General features: G+C 40.9%; 1 long non-coding RNA gene across 1 annotated transcript; it reads right to left on the reverse strand.

Annotated features, from left to right (window-relative positions):
- Positions 1-454: 454 nt before the first annotated feature.
- On the reverse strand, positions 455-14,053 carry LOC310842723. The gene is made up of 3 exons (XR_014563323.1): positions 13,845-14,053; positions 4,000-4,140; positions 455-958 (listed from the first exon to the last, which is right to left on the reverse strand). It is a non-coding gene; the product is annotated as an uncharacterized lncRNA (long non-coding RNA).
- Between the last annotated feature and the right edge of the window lie 1,495 nt (positions 14,054-15,548).

A 15,548-nucleotide genomic window follows, 5' to 3' on the forward strand; every position in this document is an offset into this window, starting at 1 on the left:
AATATAGAGCTGTGTGTTAAACACGGCTGATCCACTTTTGATAGTGGGGCAAAAACTGAGAAGTTCAATGGATAGAAATTGTTCCCAAATAAAGGCTTAGACTGTGCGAAGCTGCTATTTCTGTCACCCCTCCCTCCTAGCCCCTGCTCTTGCTTTTTCCTGGGTTAGTTAGTGAATGGGATGTTGCTGCAACACTTCCTAGCCAAATGAGGCTCTGTGGTCATATTGCTGAAAGTAATTAGGGCAATGCAAATGAATGTGAACATTTCCATATGGAATGCTAAGTCTGTCTGAAAATGGGCAGCATTTTTCTGCCTATTGAAAATATCCTGAAATAATCTAAATAGCTTCAGCTTAGCTATTCTCTAGGTTAATATGTAAAAATGACAGCATCACAAAAAAGTATATTGTGTACATGTAACTTTACTGAAGTTTAATATGTGGGGCGCGGCTAAGATACACTGTGCGCGCATCTTATTCTTGTAAGCAGCATGCACCCTTCATAAAGTATATTCTGGTCTGTTGCCCGTGAATGTAGCAGGAGGATTTCAAAGGAGGCTCTTGGGCTGGGGAGCAATGCAGCCTTGTCTTTTTGTATGATCTGAGGTATGATGCCAGCATGAGATGTCCACACACAAATAAGATTCTCATTCTTCTTTGACAGTCTTTGGTTATCGTGTGCCAAAACTGAGACAATCCTGCTCAAAATGCGTGCAAATCTGTGTTGGATAAAAGGAGCAGGGGAATCTTTCCTCTGATGGCTAATTAAAAATGGAAGTCTGGGAAGAGCCAGCTGGGCCAGGGAGTTGATCAATGTCTCTTTACCAGACACAGCAGCCTTGGGGCGCCCAGAAGAGGATGTGGTGAGATCACTTCTGAAGAAATCCTCTTTGGACCCAAAACAACATTCATTCATTCAGTCATTCATCTATTTTGCCATGAGGTATCCCAATGCAATCTGCAAAGTGAAATAAAGTAACACATAAAAAACAATTGCTTATATAAAAACAAAGGTAAAAAAAGTCAAAACAGTCTAAAACAAGAACATCCAAGTACAGTGGTACCTCGGGTTAAGTACTTAATTCGTTCTGGAGGTCCGTTCTTAACCTGAAACTGTTCTTAACCTGAAGCACCATTTTAGCTAATGGGGCCTCCTGCTGCTGCTGCGCCGCAGGAGCACGATTTCTGTTCTCATCCTGAAGCAAAGTTCTTAACCTGAAGCACTCTTTCTGGGTTAGCGGAGTCTGTAACCTGAAGCGTCTGTAACCTGAGGTACCACTGTACATAAAATCAATTCAAATCCATGGCAGATACCAACTGGGATAAATTTTTTTAAGAAGGCTTTTAGAAAGAGAAACATTTTTCACCTTCACCAGAAAGACAGTCAAGAAGGTGCCTGTCTGGTATGCAATGGCAGCCAGGGCCAAAAGGTGAGGTGCCACCACACTAAAGGCCCAATTCTGATATTGTGTGCGACAGAGCTCCTGATAACATAGTATCTGCAGGGTGCCCTCTCCTACAGAGCACAGTGATCAGCTGGGGATGTAGAGGATGAGACAGCCTGTGAAATTCTTTCAGCAGCAGCTTAATATTATGGCAACATTGCACCCCAGTGAGCAGTTGAGCTGCCACATTTTGCACGAGTTGCAGCTTCTGACTCGGCTCAGAGGTGGTTCTATGGTAGGACGACTGGTGGGGTTGCACTAGATGCCGCCCTGCAGGGAACACGAAAGCTATGTTGTAGAATGGAGCCCAGGAGGTGGGGGTGAGGGAAGCAGACCTTAGTGTTGCACAGGGTGCTGCTGAAATTTGAGAGCCCAAAGTCAGTCTCAAGGGCAGCTCCATGTAGACCACATTGCATTAATCCAATCTGGAGCTTACAAGTAGGTGAATGACAGTGGTCAACCTTTTCTCCTCTAGAAATAGCTGTAGCTATTTTACCATCCAATGCACGTAAAAGGCACTCCTAGCCACTGAGATCACCTAGACCTCCAGCAACAGAGTTTCTTTGTTTCTTTGTTTGTTTTCTACACTGCCATTCATTGGGATCACAGGGCAGTTTACAAGATAAAAGCACATATACAATATAACATAGTAACAAACAAAAACAATACCTCCAGTTAAAAATGTGATAGATTGTTTAAGGCCAGAATCACCCCTGGACTTTGGAAGTCTTCAAACTATTGCTGTAAGTTCACAGCACAGCTCTTCAGCAATAATATCTTTGTTTCCGTTGCACATCAGTGGTTTCTCCAAATTCTTTCAGGCCTTAAGTACATCTTCAACAGATTTTATGTTAATACTGTATGTACCACATAAGAAGCCAAATAGGAAATCATATTGTAGCTGTTGGAATGTCTCTCTTCAGCAGATTGTATGGTCCTGTCTAAGACAGTATAGTTTGAATACTTTAATTTCTGCTTTGGATCTTGTGGTGTTTTTTCTTGGGCCTCATACTCAAACTGCCAATTCTTTCTCCCTTTTCTAACTTGTTATGTCTCAAAGTTTGGTAGTATTTCTAGCTCCTTTACAACCCCAGTAGCATCTATCAAAACTTGTTGAAAACACTCATCACACCTTCAACCCACAAAGTAATTCTTGGCCACTTGCAATTGACTTGTAGCTAAATTTAAATCAGCTTCCTTGTTTTGTAATAGCTTGCTTGTAAGCTTGACTTCCCAAAGGATGTTGTGCCATGTTGCAAAAGATACCACAAACTAACATCAGCAATTCAGGAAGTATTTCCATATAAACCTTTTAGACTTGTGTCATTAAAGAACTCTGTTAAAGCATCATATCTACTACCAAGATGATATCTCAGTGGTTTCAAAAGTGCTCCTCTCCCAAGTCAGTATTGCACCCCTTTGAAGACTGCGCCCTAAGTAGCTGCCTCATTGGCCTAATGATAGCCCCAGAACTGCTGAAAAGCCAAATAAATGTCTCCACCATACCTTATCCTTTATTTCTCCTAAGGAGGCAATGGTACTGTATATGGCTTAGAATATTTGTAGCAAGAGCTACTGATCAGGGAGCTATTACACAGGATTTCATATGTGTGCTGTCAATATGGCACATGCCACCTCTACGTTATGTGCTTAACATAGTTGTTAATGCAGGGATGTTTTATTTTGAGTATTTTGTGTTTTCCAAAGCATGGCTATTATTATATCAAGAAAAGTCCTGGTTTAACTACAGTGGTGGTGACATCACGCTTACACAGTTTCCCAGATGTTTTAATTGCTGAAAGCATAAAGGCTCATTCAGTCATGCATGTTAATTGCTCATTATATGTGACAACTTGCACATGTGTGAATCAGCCATCCAAGATTAATTATCATGCACAGAACATTTATGCCATCAAAACTCACTCTAACATGCTGTTTTTCAATTCTGATAGTTCACAATTTTGTCTGAAAGTTACCAAATACTGAGTAACCAAGTGATGAAAGATTAGTGAGTGATGAATGATGGGAAAAATTGGCATGTGTGGATCAGTCCTAAATTAGGTGTGCATCGAGGTTGTGCTGCTGCTGCTGCTGAAAAGGGCAAAATAATATATTTGTATATTCTCATTTACTATATAATTGCATTTTGAATAATATTCTCTTTGTACCGTCAGGATTGAGTTCACTTGTTCTTCTCAATAACATAATTGTGGTCCTGTTTACTACATATTTTAATCTAGTGCAGAATATACACCATTAACATGCCTTGCCACAGCACAGAGTTTTAATCTAATGTGAATGCATGATGAATTGTGTCAAATTGGCTCTAGGTATTTCAGTCTTGCTGACAATTTTCTTTGTATTAAACTTACATTTACTTTCTAATTAAAACTGCACTTGCAACGCCTGCAGCGACGGCAGCTTTAACGTAGGTTTCATCAGGCCGGCAAACTAAGGTAAGTAATCGTTTCTCCAAGCATTTCTGTTTAACTCTAGTTAAAACTTGGCTAGCCTAGCTCATCAGCCTGAAAAGGAGTGGTAATTGCCTGATTACCAATGCCAGGTTTGTCATCAATGACTCTCGGTCCGCTTCTGCAAGGATGTTTCACAGAAACAGAGCAAGGTTGTTTCACACGTGGCTTCACATTGATTGCTGTGTCATTGGTCGCTGTTTCCCAGAAGAGCTCATCTCATGCTGTGATACAGGCAAGGACAGATGATTTAACAATTATTATTTGTGTAGCACACACATATCTATACACACATCCCTATAGGAATGTGGATGCTAGGATTGGAATCCATATTCCTAGAGAATTTAAAACCTTAAAGGAGGTGAGATCTAGTATGGCCTATCTAGCCTGAGCCAGGCAATTGTTCCAGCGTGAACTTTCCACATGAACCCAAACATGCATTATTATTGCAGGCTGTGCAGCTAAAGGGGCAGTGGAGGTACAGTTTTCTCACTGCCCCCAATATCATGCAGGCTCTTTTGGCTCTGCCCATGATGTCCTCATGTTAGATAGCGGAGCCAAGGAAGTTTACTTGCATGAAATGCTATATGCCTTGGCTTCTACAGACTGGAGCAGATTGGGGAGCGGGGAATAAATAACAATCCAGATTTATTTCATTGTTCATCACTTGCTTTTTTTGCAGTGGAGATCCTTGGATTGGAATCATACAACAGTACTTCAGGAAGTATCCTATCACTAGAAGCAAAGACCTTGAGGTCTATGTACACATTGTATCTAAACATTGGCAAAACACAAAGTATGTGGGGATGGCTGTTACAATGCAGGGAAGAAGATCATCTAGAGAAGATGGCTAACTGACCCCTTATCTCTACCCCCAAACCCCCATGACTCATAGCTAGTATACAGTATGTAGGCTAGCCTTTAACCGCTGGCCATGTCTGCTTGCTAGTGGCAAGAGGGGAGAGAATTTACATTTGGTTTGTTATTTTTAGCCAAGTCTTCTGTCTGGATGAGGGCAGGAGGAGCAGATGACCTGCAGTTCATTTGTTCTCAAATTATTCCACCTTGGGGGCAGAGGCAGGTGGTAGAGAATCACTCCCCCCCCAAAAAAAGCAACTGTGTTCAGCAAATGCAACCTCCCAGGATTGCTGATGAACATTTATGGCTTATGGCTGTGCTAGGTTATCTCTGGTTCTGCATTATTTCTAGCAAGGGAATAAAAATAACTGAAGCCTTGCCACAGGATTCAATTCTTTTCTGATCTATCCAGAACTCCTTCCCTTCTTGCACCCATGAATAAAGCATGTTGGTTCCTACCACCATGAAACCACTTTGCTACTGCTGAAAGACCACCAAACCCCAAGAACAACCAATGTTGAGTTGAGTGTGCTCATGAGAAAGCTGGCCAGCCTACAATGAAGTCTGGCAGCAGTGAGAGAGAAAAAGCACCAATTTTTGCAAGTTTCTACTCTATAGAAAATGGAGGGGGGGGGGTTAGCAGATTCTAACAAAACTATTGAGGATGTTTCATAACCCTGCACTTTCTTTGATCCATGTGGATATGTATGGTTTGGGTTTTTTTGTTTTTTTTTAAATAAATGTTTTATTACATGGCATCGCCGCCCCCCCCCCCCCTCATCTAAGGCTACAGCAGGCGAGCAGGAGTCCGGAGATTGCAAAAGGATGCACAGGCTACACATATATAATGAAAAATTCCTGCTTTGAGAATATGGGCATTGTGATGCAGTGCACTACAATCAAATGTAGTTAGAAAAACCCACTGCTACTTCACCACAGCACACCTGATGCACACTGGCATGTCTCCTAATTAGCTCAAAATGTGTCTAAGAAGGACATCTTGCAAAAAGAAGAACTATTTTCTAAGGTAGTTATAGCCACAAAAAGATGACAGTGCCACCTTTCTCTTGCTGAGTAAAATATCCATCATTTAAGTCACCTAAGATATTGAAAGGTTTCTTTTGTGTGTGGTTGATTGGGGGGTATTTTAAAGTGAAGGGTCTCTTTCTATTAGTCTCTCTTTGTTTCATTTAGTTTCCCCCCAAAGATCAAGTGAAACACATATGGAACACAAATAAAAACAGAGGAATGTGCATACTCTAGCCAATTTTTTCTTCCATTGATTTCCATAAAGGAAGACTTGTCCATATGGAAGTATGTGTACAACATACAGCTGCCAGGTGCTGTACAGGAAGAACAGCCCTAGTTCAGTGGCAGAATATAGGACTTGCACATGAGATTCTAGTCAGGTTTCTTCCATCCCTAGCTTCTTTCCAGCCAAAGACTTCCAAGCAGCAGATCAGAGAAGATTAAGTGATCTGATCCCACATAAAACAAGTTTCATATCTTTAGGAAAGATCCATCTGCCATTTAACTCTGCGTCATTATGCTTTCATTGGGAACTCATTGAATTTCTCCATTGATGCACATCCCATCTCATTCACTGCTCATAACTAGAACCATCAAATATTCCTCTTCCTCATAAATAGACAGTCTTGAAGGGAAGTAGAAGTTGAGTTAGGAATGATCAATGAATTCCCTCTCACCAATTATTTTTCAACTTGTGTGATGCAAAGTGCTTTGATTGTTTCCAGTAATGGGTAAAGTGGGTAATGCCAGCCTCTTTCAAGTGTTCTAATGAAAGTTCCTGGAAGGGAAGTGAGAGCACAATCGTGGTGGAAGATTTTGCCCCAGCCTCTATGCATTCATGGGAACAGCCTTCACAAATCAGGTCCCCAGATCTAGCAAGGATGGCCAATGGTCAGGGATGATGAAGAAGAAGAGTTTGGATTTGATATCCCGCTTTATCACTCCCATTCAGGAGTCTCAAAGCTGCTAACATTCTCCTTTCCCTTCCTCCCCCACAACAAACACTCTGTGAGGTGAGTGGGGCTGAGAGACTTCAAAGAAGCGTGACTGGCCCAAGGTCACCCAGCAGCTGCAGGTGGAGGAGCGGAGACGCGAACCCGGTTCCCCAGATTACGTGACTACCGCTCTTATCCACTACACTACACTGGCTCTCTATGATGATGAAAGCTGTGCAGTTCAAAACATCTGGAGGTCACCAGGGTGGGAAAGTCTGCATTTGAACATCTGTAGAGAGGCAGCATGGATACTGTTGCTTCCACTGTTGCTTTGGAACTCTGGAACGATAGGGATTCCGATGAGAGGGAGCGAGAAAGCCTTTCCTACAGGCAGGGGGATCTAGTGAAGCCCTTCTGTTAGCACAAGCATTTTCACCTGAACAATGAATGGGACTTCCTCTCCCTCTCCTCATGTGCCCCCTGTCTGTTTTGGGGTCTCCCTCAACCCCCTAGAGCACATTTGTGGGTGCATTGGACACATGTAGGAGAGTGAAAGGAGTACCATGGTCCAAGAAGATGTCCTTGAGCAAACAGGACAGCTTTGTTGGGTATAACCCAAAGAATGGGAAGAATTTTTGTATTATTGAAATTGTTCTCTCCCTGCACCACAAGATACCTTGGTGAAAGTGTACGGATGGAATGGTCAGTAAGAGAGACAAAACCATCATTCCCTAATATTTATATATCTGCCAGCATTCCACTTTTGCCATTCAAATTATGAATGCAAAATTCTGATTTTCTTAAGTGTCACTGCATATTAACAATCAGAAACTGTCAAAATACTGAATACCATTGTATGTCCTCTATTATACACTTTCATTTGCTAAATACAATTGCATTTCAATTTTTGATTACTTTCAGATATTGTGCCCTGTACCAATAGCAAATAGTCAAAAATCAAAATTCACAGAAGAGGATTGAGAAGAGTGAAGTCTGTATTTCACTCTGATTAGCTTATAAAAAATTCAGAGTGTCTTTGCTGAATTTTGTTAGATGAATCTATTGCACACAGTGAGTGGTATTCAACTAATTTTTACTCAGAATGGACTCATTGAAATGAATGAGCGCTCCATTAATGAATAAGAATGTATGAGCCTGACTAAGAAAGGTCCATTAATTTCAGTAGACCTGTTCAGAGCAAAACTTTGTTGACTACCACCCAATAGTCATAACAGTTTATTCTGTTCGGAAAAAAAGAAAGTGATAATTCTGGATGCAGTCACCTGGAAAACAAACATTGGGAGTGTGTACCTTGCTGCCCGCCAAGCTGGAGGCAATCAATCGGCAATGTGGGCAAGGAAGTACACCAAAGGTTCAATAAACTTCATGGTTTTGCTGTCGGCTTAACACTATAAAACAACTGTGTGCTTGTGCATGCGGGGTGGAGCTGCAAACACTTCCATGATCTGCATTTGGTTTAGTGGTGCACAGACTATGGAGGCTTGCCTATTCCACTGCAACAACCAACGTCTTAATCAGAGGGGTGGGGATGAAATTCCACACTGGGGGGAAATCATGTTCCCTTTCTTCTTCCAACTGAATGCTGAACCATTAAGAATTGATATTTTGTCCTTTTTGAGTTCAAATTTATTTCGCCTGCTGGGTATGCATCTTAGAGCTGTTGCGGCTAATCATCACTTCTTCGTTTTCCTGTGAGAATGTCATGCTGAACTGCATCAAATACTTTATTAAAATCAAGACATTGTATGTCCACTGCATATCCTTTATACGCTAAGCTTGTTATCTGATCAGAACAAGAAATTAAGTTCGTTCAGCTTGATTTGTTTTTGATGAACTCATGTCGCTTACTTATTTACTGCTAGGCAATAGCCAATGTCTGCTTTATTAATTACTGTAGCCATATATCAAGTACTGAAGTGAAACATAGCACTCCCTAAGTCTTTGTCAAACAATGGAAAGGCAAATATGATGATTATTTTAGTGCTAACTAAAAAAAAATTACAACCAGAACCAAATGAATTATCTTTTTATCTAAACTGCAGCTGCTGATAATGTTAAACTTCTGCAATAATAAATTCATTAAGAAAACACACAGAGAGACACACCAAAACAGGATGTTTCCTGCAATACTACTATAAATTATTATGTGTAATTATGTCCTAGTGAAATTGATTTACAACATCTAGTAGTGGATCATCCAAATATTGTGCCTACATATAAAATGTTGAGGTACTTAAAAAGCCCTGCTGGAAACAATAGCCAATCTATGGGTTGCATCTTCTCCAGGGGGTCCTCCAATCCCCCAGAACTGATTTTGAGGACATGTGGGGGGCTGGAGAGGAGAGGGAGCTCCATGGCTCACACAGAAGTTTGTTGTGCCATCAAAGCTGCAACACTGGATAAGGTCCCATATCTTCAAGAGAGAGAGGAGGCCTAGATGTTCTGCTACACTGAAACGCCAAAGGGTTGCTATTTCTAAGCACTACAGTCTTGATGGGTGGGGGGGGGGGGTGGTCACACCTCCCTGCTAGAGCTCATGCTTGACATGAAGAAATTCCTAGGTTCTAGTCATATGATCTTTGGGAAGAGGGCTGGGAAGATCCTCTGCTGCTTGAGATTCAGGAGAGCTGCTACCACCAAAGAACATGTGTACCTATCTATCTGTCAGAAGAGCATGCCAACTTTCTACAAATATGAAAAAAGGTCTGGAAACCAAGCTTTATGAGGTTGAGGGAGTTAGAATCATAGAACTGTAGAGTTGGAAGGGTCCTGAGGGTCATTTAGACCAACCCCCTGCAATGCAGGAATATCAGCTAAAGCAACCATGACAGATAGCCACACAATTCCTGCTTTAAAACCTCTAAGGAAGAAAAGTCCACAACCTCTCATGGGAGTGTTTCACTGTTGAACAGAAAATTCTTGATGATGTTTAGCCGGATGCCCCTTTTCTAGAACTTGACTCCATTGGCTCAGGTCATACCCTTTAGAGTAGGAGAAAATTTGGAGTAGGAGAAAACAAGCTTGCTCCATCTTCCAGCTGACAACCCTTGAGATATTTGAAGATAGCTATCATTACTCCTCTCAGTCTCCTCTTATCCAGGCTAAACGTATCTAACTCCCTCAACCATTCAGCATAAGGCTTGGTTGCCAGACCCTTGATCATCTTGGTTTCCTCCTCTGCACACTTTCCAGCTTGTTAATCTCCTTTTTAAATTCTGGTGCCCAGAACTGGACACAGGACTCCAGGTGTGGTCTGATCAAGGCAGAAGAGAGCAGGGCTATCACTTCACTTGACTGGGAGACGAGTGTTGCTGCGGCCTAGAGCAGCATTGCCTTTAAAATATGCTAATATACTAGGAACTTTTAGAATTATTTCACAACTAGATGGACTGGAGGGAGATCACTTTGAATGATTGCTTTGTCAATGCCTGCTGCTTGTTAATCCATATGCAAATCATATTCAAATGCTAATCATTTAATCAATTTTTACCTATTTTGTATCAATTTTCTGTTTTCCCTTTTTCTACATGCATTCTCATTTTATTTCATATCATCAACATTTTTCATTCCTATTAAGCTTTGTATATCAATAAACTGAGTAATTCATTTCAGTTACGTTCAGCAGTCTTTGGGGTTTTTTCTCAATGTGTGTGAGATTCACTCCCTGTTCCACTAGGTTGCTACTGGGCAAAACAGAACCTCAGCTGGGATCCAGTGAGTGTTATTGCATGCACCAGGATTTGGCATGGTATATGCTGATGTTGTCTACATCATCAGATTAACAAGCATGACATGTTGCTGCAGACACCCACAACTTCTGGGTTCTTTCTAGCGCTGCTCGTCTTTTGATACAAGAAGTGCATAGTGGAAGGTACTCAGATGGCTGTGGGGACAGAAAGTCCCACTTGTGCATTTTTTGTTGCTTGCCTAACAGCTGTCACAGATAGATCCATTGAGAAGAGGACCTGAACTCTGGCTAAAAGAGGGAGTGCTCCTCTGAAGTAAGGAGTGAGCTACTAAGGGTTCCTCAGAGAAATGGAAGTGGAAGAGAAATAGAAGTGATTTCCACTAGCTGCGATACCCTCTTTTAAAAAATTAAAATTAGAGGCAGTCTTATATCCAGAGCAGTTTATTTTTAGTTTTCTTCCCAGGAAGGAGCCCACATTCTGGGCATGCCTCCTAATCAAAACAAGGCAGAGCAGTGACTCATTTAGAAACAACAAATGTCTCATCCCAGGGCAGGCCATTTAGCTGCATCTCTGCATGGGAGTGCTTAATTTGCCCCCAGTTGAGGCTGATTGGCAGGAGGCAGAGCCAGAGCAGCAAATCATGCAGAGATGCATAGAGCAGTCTCGGTTGGGTGTGTACGTTTGCCTCATGGGAGCCCTTACATTATTTAATTAATGCATTTCTTGTGGCACACTGGCCATTCTCTCATGTTAAACTGACATGCTCTGGCAGCGAATATGCTCTAGTTCGTCAAGGTATTTTGTGGTTCCCTATGACGTTTGGCAATGTTAATCTGGTATCTGTTCTTTCATCCTCATGTGATTCCAAGACATTATGGCTCCAGATGTGCAGTTACAAAGTATAATAATTGGTGTCTACTGAACTATTGTTGCTGCAAAGCCACAATTATTTGAGAACATTGAAAGCTCCCACCTACTACCAGAGCTGGCAGATGTTACATGGACCCCTGAGGGGGTCTTTCACGTGTTATGCTGTGGAGTTCAAAGTAGGGTTTGGGGGGGGGTTGTACACCTGTAAACTTGAGAATTTGTTGTTGTTGTTCATCAAAAGGGCTGAACTGTGTTCCCACAGCTCAGATGATTCTGTTTTTCAGCCAAATTTCAGCACAGTGAAACTTGCACATTGTGAATGTAATTCAAAATCAGCATTCTCCAAAGGTTCTCTGAATGGATAAAAATCTATGAAAATTAATCATAAACATGTCTGACTTGCATATTGGGGAGAAACAGAGGTGCATCTCAGCATACTGGTGTCACTTTGCCTTAAAATTCCACTGATCCCAATGTTAGGATCCTAAGTTACTTAGAGTTTCTACATGTTGGGGATCTTAGAAATTCTGCTTCACAACTAGGTGGACTGGAGGAAGTTAGAAGGCTATATTGTTTGCTTCAGTTATTATGACAATGTCAAGCTATGTTATGCTATATATTTTTATAATTTTTTCTATATTTTCCTTATATTTTGCTTTGGTTTCTTCAAAATTCATGTCCTCATTTTCTCCTGTATTATAATATATGTCTTAAATGAAACATTGCTCACCAATTGATTTGTTTCAGTCATAATCTTGAGTTTGTGGTCTTCTATCACTGGTCATACTTTATTCCCTGTCCCACTGGCTTGCTAATGAGCAAATCTGAATCCTGATTACAAGACCCAAATGATTCTTAATCACGGGGACCATATGCTAAGGCATCAACCTTAGTTTTCAATTTCCTGATTTTATAGTTCTTGAGCCAACACAAGCCTTTACTCTGATCAGGCAGGGTTTTTTATCATTGAATTCCCCTGATTTTTTTAAAGGGAGGAATATCAGGTTCAATTAAACATGAAGGTAGCTGTTTTGTGACTATTAATTTTTGAATATAATTGGCATTCTCAATTATATGTGCACTTCTGCTCACACTTCAAAATCTACACTGCATGCAATCTGTTGCAAAGGTTGTATGCCACAGACTGAAATGCTGTTAAACTAGTAACTTCAGGGCATCTCCTTTTTGATAGAAAGAAAGAAGACTTTAAATTCCATTACTTTCACTTGGCAAGCACAGATAAATCTGGTTGAGCTCTTGGAGCCACCTCAGAAAGCTAGGAACCCAGGTCAGTCAAAGTAGGGCTTACTTCTGAGTAACCTGAATATGATTATAGTTCAAAGCAGCTGCAGTTCCACATCATGTCTTCTTATAGTGACGCTTTCACTGCTACCTCTACTCACATAGTAAAACCTCCCTGGCTAACTTTAGGATGGGCAAGGATCGAGAGTGTGTGTGGATGGATGCCTATCAGAAAAAACACTGCCCATGTCCTTGAGCTGCATCAGCTGAAACTGATTCCATAAAACTTGCCTCGATGGGGTTTTGGATACCACATCAGGATTCTCTGTAATAGTATCAAGATAATAGAGCAGTTAAGTTGTTTTACCCTCAAAGCTCCTTGCAAACAAATCACGACTGGCAACTGATGGATCTAGTTGCTCCATTAACTGAAGCTCATAGACCTCACTGAGTGGAGCTTTGTAAAGGTTGTCCAGTGTGTTTTGACATCTGCCTCAGTTGAGGATGGCAGTGAAAATATACATTCTTAGCTATCCATGCAGACATGCAGTAGGCACAAGTAGAGCATCAACAGGATCACCAGCTCTGTCTGGTAGAAAATGCCCCACAGTGTTTAGAAATCCATTGGATTCCATTTATTTTCCTAGACAGACCATTTAGATTGATCTCCCAGTTCTGCAGGGAGGTCAAGGAGCTGTAATTCTAAACTCAGCTGAAAGTGGTTGGACCATGAAAACAGGCAAATCTTTCCCCTGCCCCAATATCCAGACCTTCCTCCTCCGTACATGGGACAATGCCCTGCTTTAAACTGCCCCATGAAGACCATGAGGTCCTAAGCTGACCTATCACAGTGGACTCAGCATGAATATTGAAAACACCCAGGACTACAGTCTTCTGCTCTTCTAACACTGCAGCTGAGAACACCTTAGTTGGGTGGTTAGTGGGCAGGACACCAAAGGCAACCTCAGTCTCTCTCTGTCCCAGCACCAGAAGCAGCCTCTGAAGAGCCTTCCCAAACCAAGAGGCTTCCTCGTGGGACAGGTGCTCTGCCTCACTTAATCCAGCACTAGACCTGTTTTTTAAAATTCCAAATCAGACATGGGGGATGGTCCAGCAATCAATAGTAATTAGCAACAGAAAGATTTGCCTGCGAATATGACCGTGTCATAGTACACATTTATAGTAACAAAATAATAAAAATGTGGAACTTAACAATGCAGAAAAGCATGTTTGCCCCCAAAGAATGCATCATAAACACTTTTAATGAACACATGTCACGCTTACCATATTGATGCTGCATATGTTTCCTAAGCCTCCCTTGTCACCTTGAATAGGGAAAAATCGCTTGGGGTAGAGATTTCTTTTCTGCTTAATGCAGCCAGAGAAAAAAGATGCTGCTTTTGCTCTAAGATGTTGTGGCAGAGACAGATGCTATTTCAGAGAGAAAATAACTCCATGAGTCGTTATTCAAAATAAATCCCCGTTGGCTTCCGTGGAACCTTGTACAAATGATAGACTGTGGGTCTTGATCCACAGAGAGGGGAAGGCATCCATCAGTATGTAATCGGAAGCTATAAAGGTACCAAGAACAACAAAGTGAATATGAGAGTGAAAAACTTAAGTGGCCTTTGAAGTTACTCCCAAGACATTTCTTTGTGTGATTACTTTATCAATAAAGAATAAAACTTGTATCTATGAGTGTTTGTATTACACGATTACCTCTCTGGCTTCCATTGGACACTTGCTTCTTTTTTTCCACCAAAGGGAAATGCTTTATTACAATTTGATGAAAATTCTGCTGCCAAAAATAGTCATTTTAAAAACTGCAACCCACAAGTAGGCTTGTTGGCTGCCCTGCTCAGAAAGAGGGAAGTCCCTGTAGTCATTTTGCAACATTATGGCAGTATTTTTCACTGCAAAATGCCCATTTGAGTATTTGTTAATGCTCTAATAAGCATTCCCCACTGGAAGTGGAGCTCTTAAAGCTTACTAAAACATTAATGGAAGGTTCTTATACAGAGGCCCAGAGTTCTGACTTCAGCTCAAGGGACTGTATGCCTTATTTTTGATTTACACTAAATTCAATAAACAGGGAGCCTAAAATGAAATGTTTTTGCTCACATGGGGTTGTTACCAAAACAGCAGCCCAAGTATGCTTTACTCAAAAGTAAGTCCTATTAAGTTCAATGAGGCTTACTGCTCTGGCCTTCTGCATGAGCAATGAAGTAAAAATAATGCCTTTAATACATTCTCTAATATTTACAACAGTGTACACCCTTTTCTGCCCCCCTTCCATTACCAGTTCAGTGATTTTATCTTTTGCTGAATTAGAAATATTTTATATTAGTTTGAATGTTGAAAATCTTCTTCATTTACTAATTCAATATGCTTCACTTTTAGGAAGCAGTTTTTTAAAAAGGAGAAGTCAATGATAATTAAATGCTTATTTCCGTTTAGCATTTTTACAGATATTATGTGTTTTGTATTTCTAAATAATATGCAAAAGTAGGCAGATTATTCTGATTCTGCCATTATTTTCTTTTCCAATACAGCATGGTAAACTAAGAATTTTGTTAGGTCAAAATTAAATCTGGTTGAAAAGTCTGATATGCCATTTGCCTCTGTTTAGACTCCTGCTCGTCCTCCAAATATCGTATTTGCTTAGAATACCAACTTTACTTTAAAAATGCTAATTTTATTTTATTGTTAAATGAAATACCTGAAGAACTACAGCTTTTAACAGATTAAGTTCCAGAGGAGGTGGGGGTAGGCTTTTTAGGTAATCCCATCAAAGAAGAAAAGGCTAAACTGAAGAAGCATGAATGTTATTTGTTTAGATATCTATGCCCTGAAGGCAAAGGAAGGATCTTGTGGGGAGGTTCTTGGTTTGAGGTGAAATGGACTGTTGGGTGAGGAATGTAAATGATACTGCAGAATATCAAATTGCGAGGAGGGGGAATGGCAAAGCAATACTACTTATTTTGTGGA

The sequence above is a fragment of the Podarcis gaigeae genome (assembly GCF_964106915.1).
Source record: "Podarcis gaigeae genome assembly, chromosome: 4".
NCBI lineage: Eukaryota > Metazoa > Chordata > Lepidosauria > Squamata > Lacertidae > Podarcis > Podarcis gaigeae.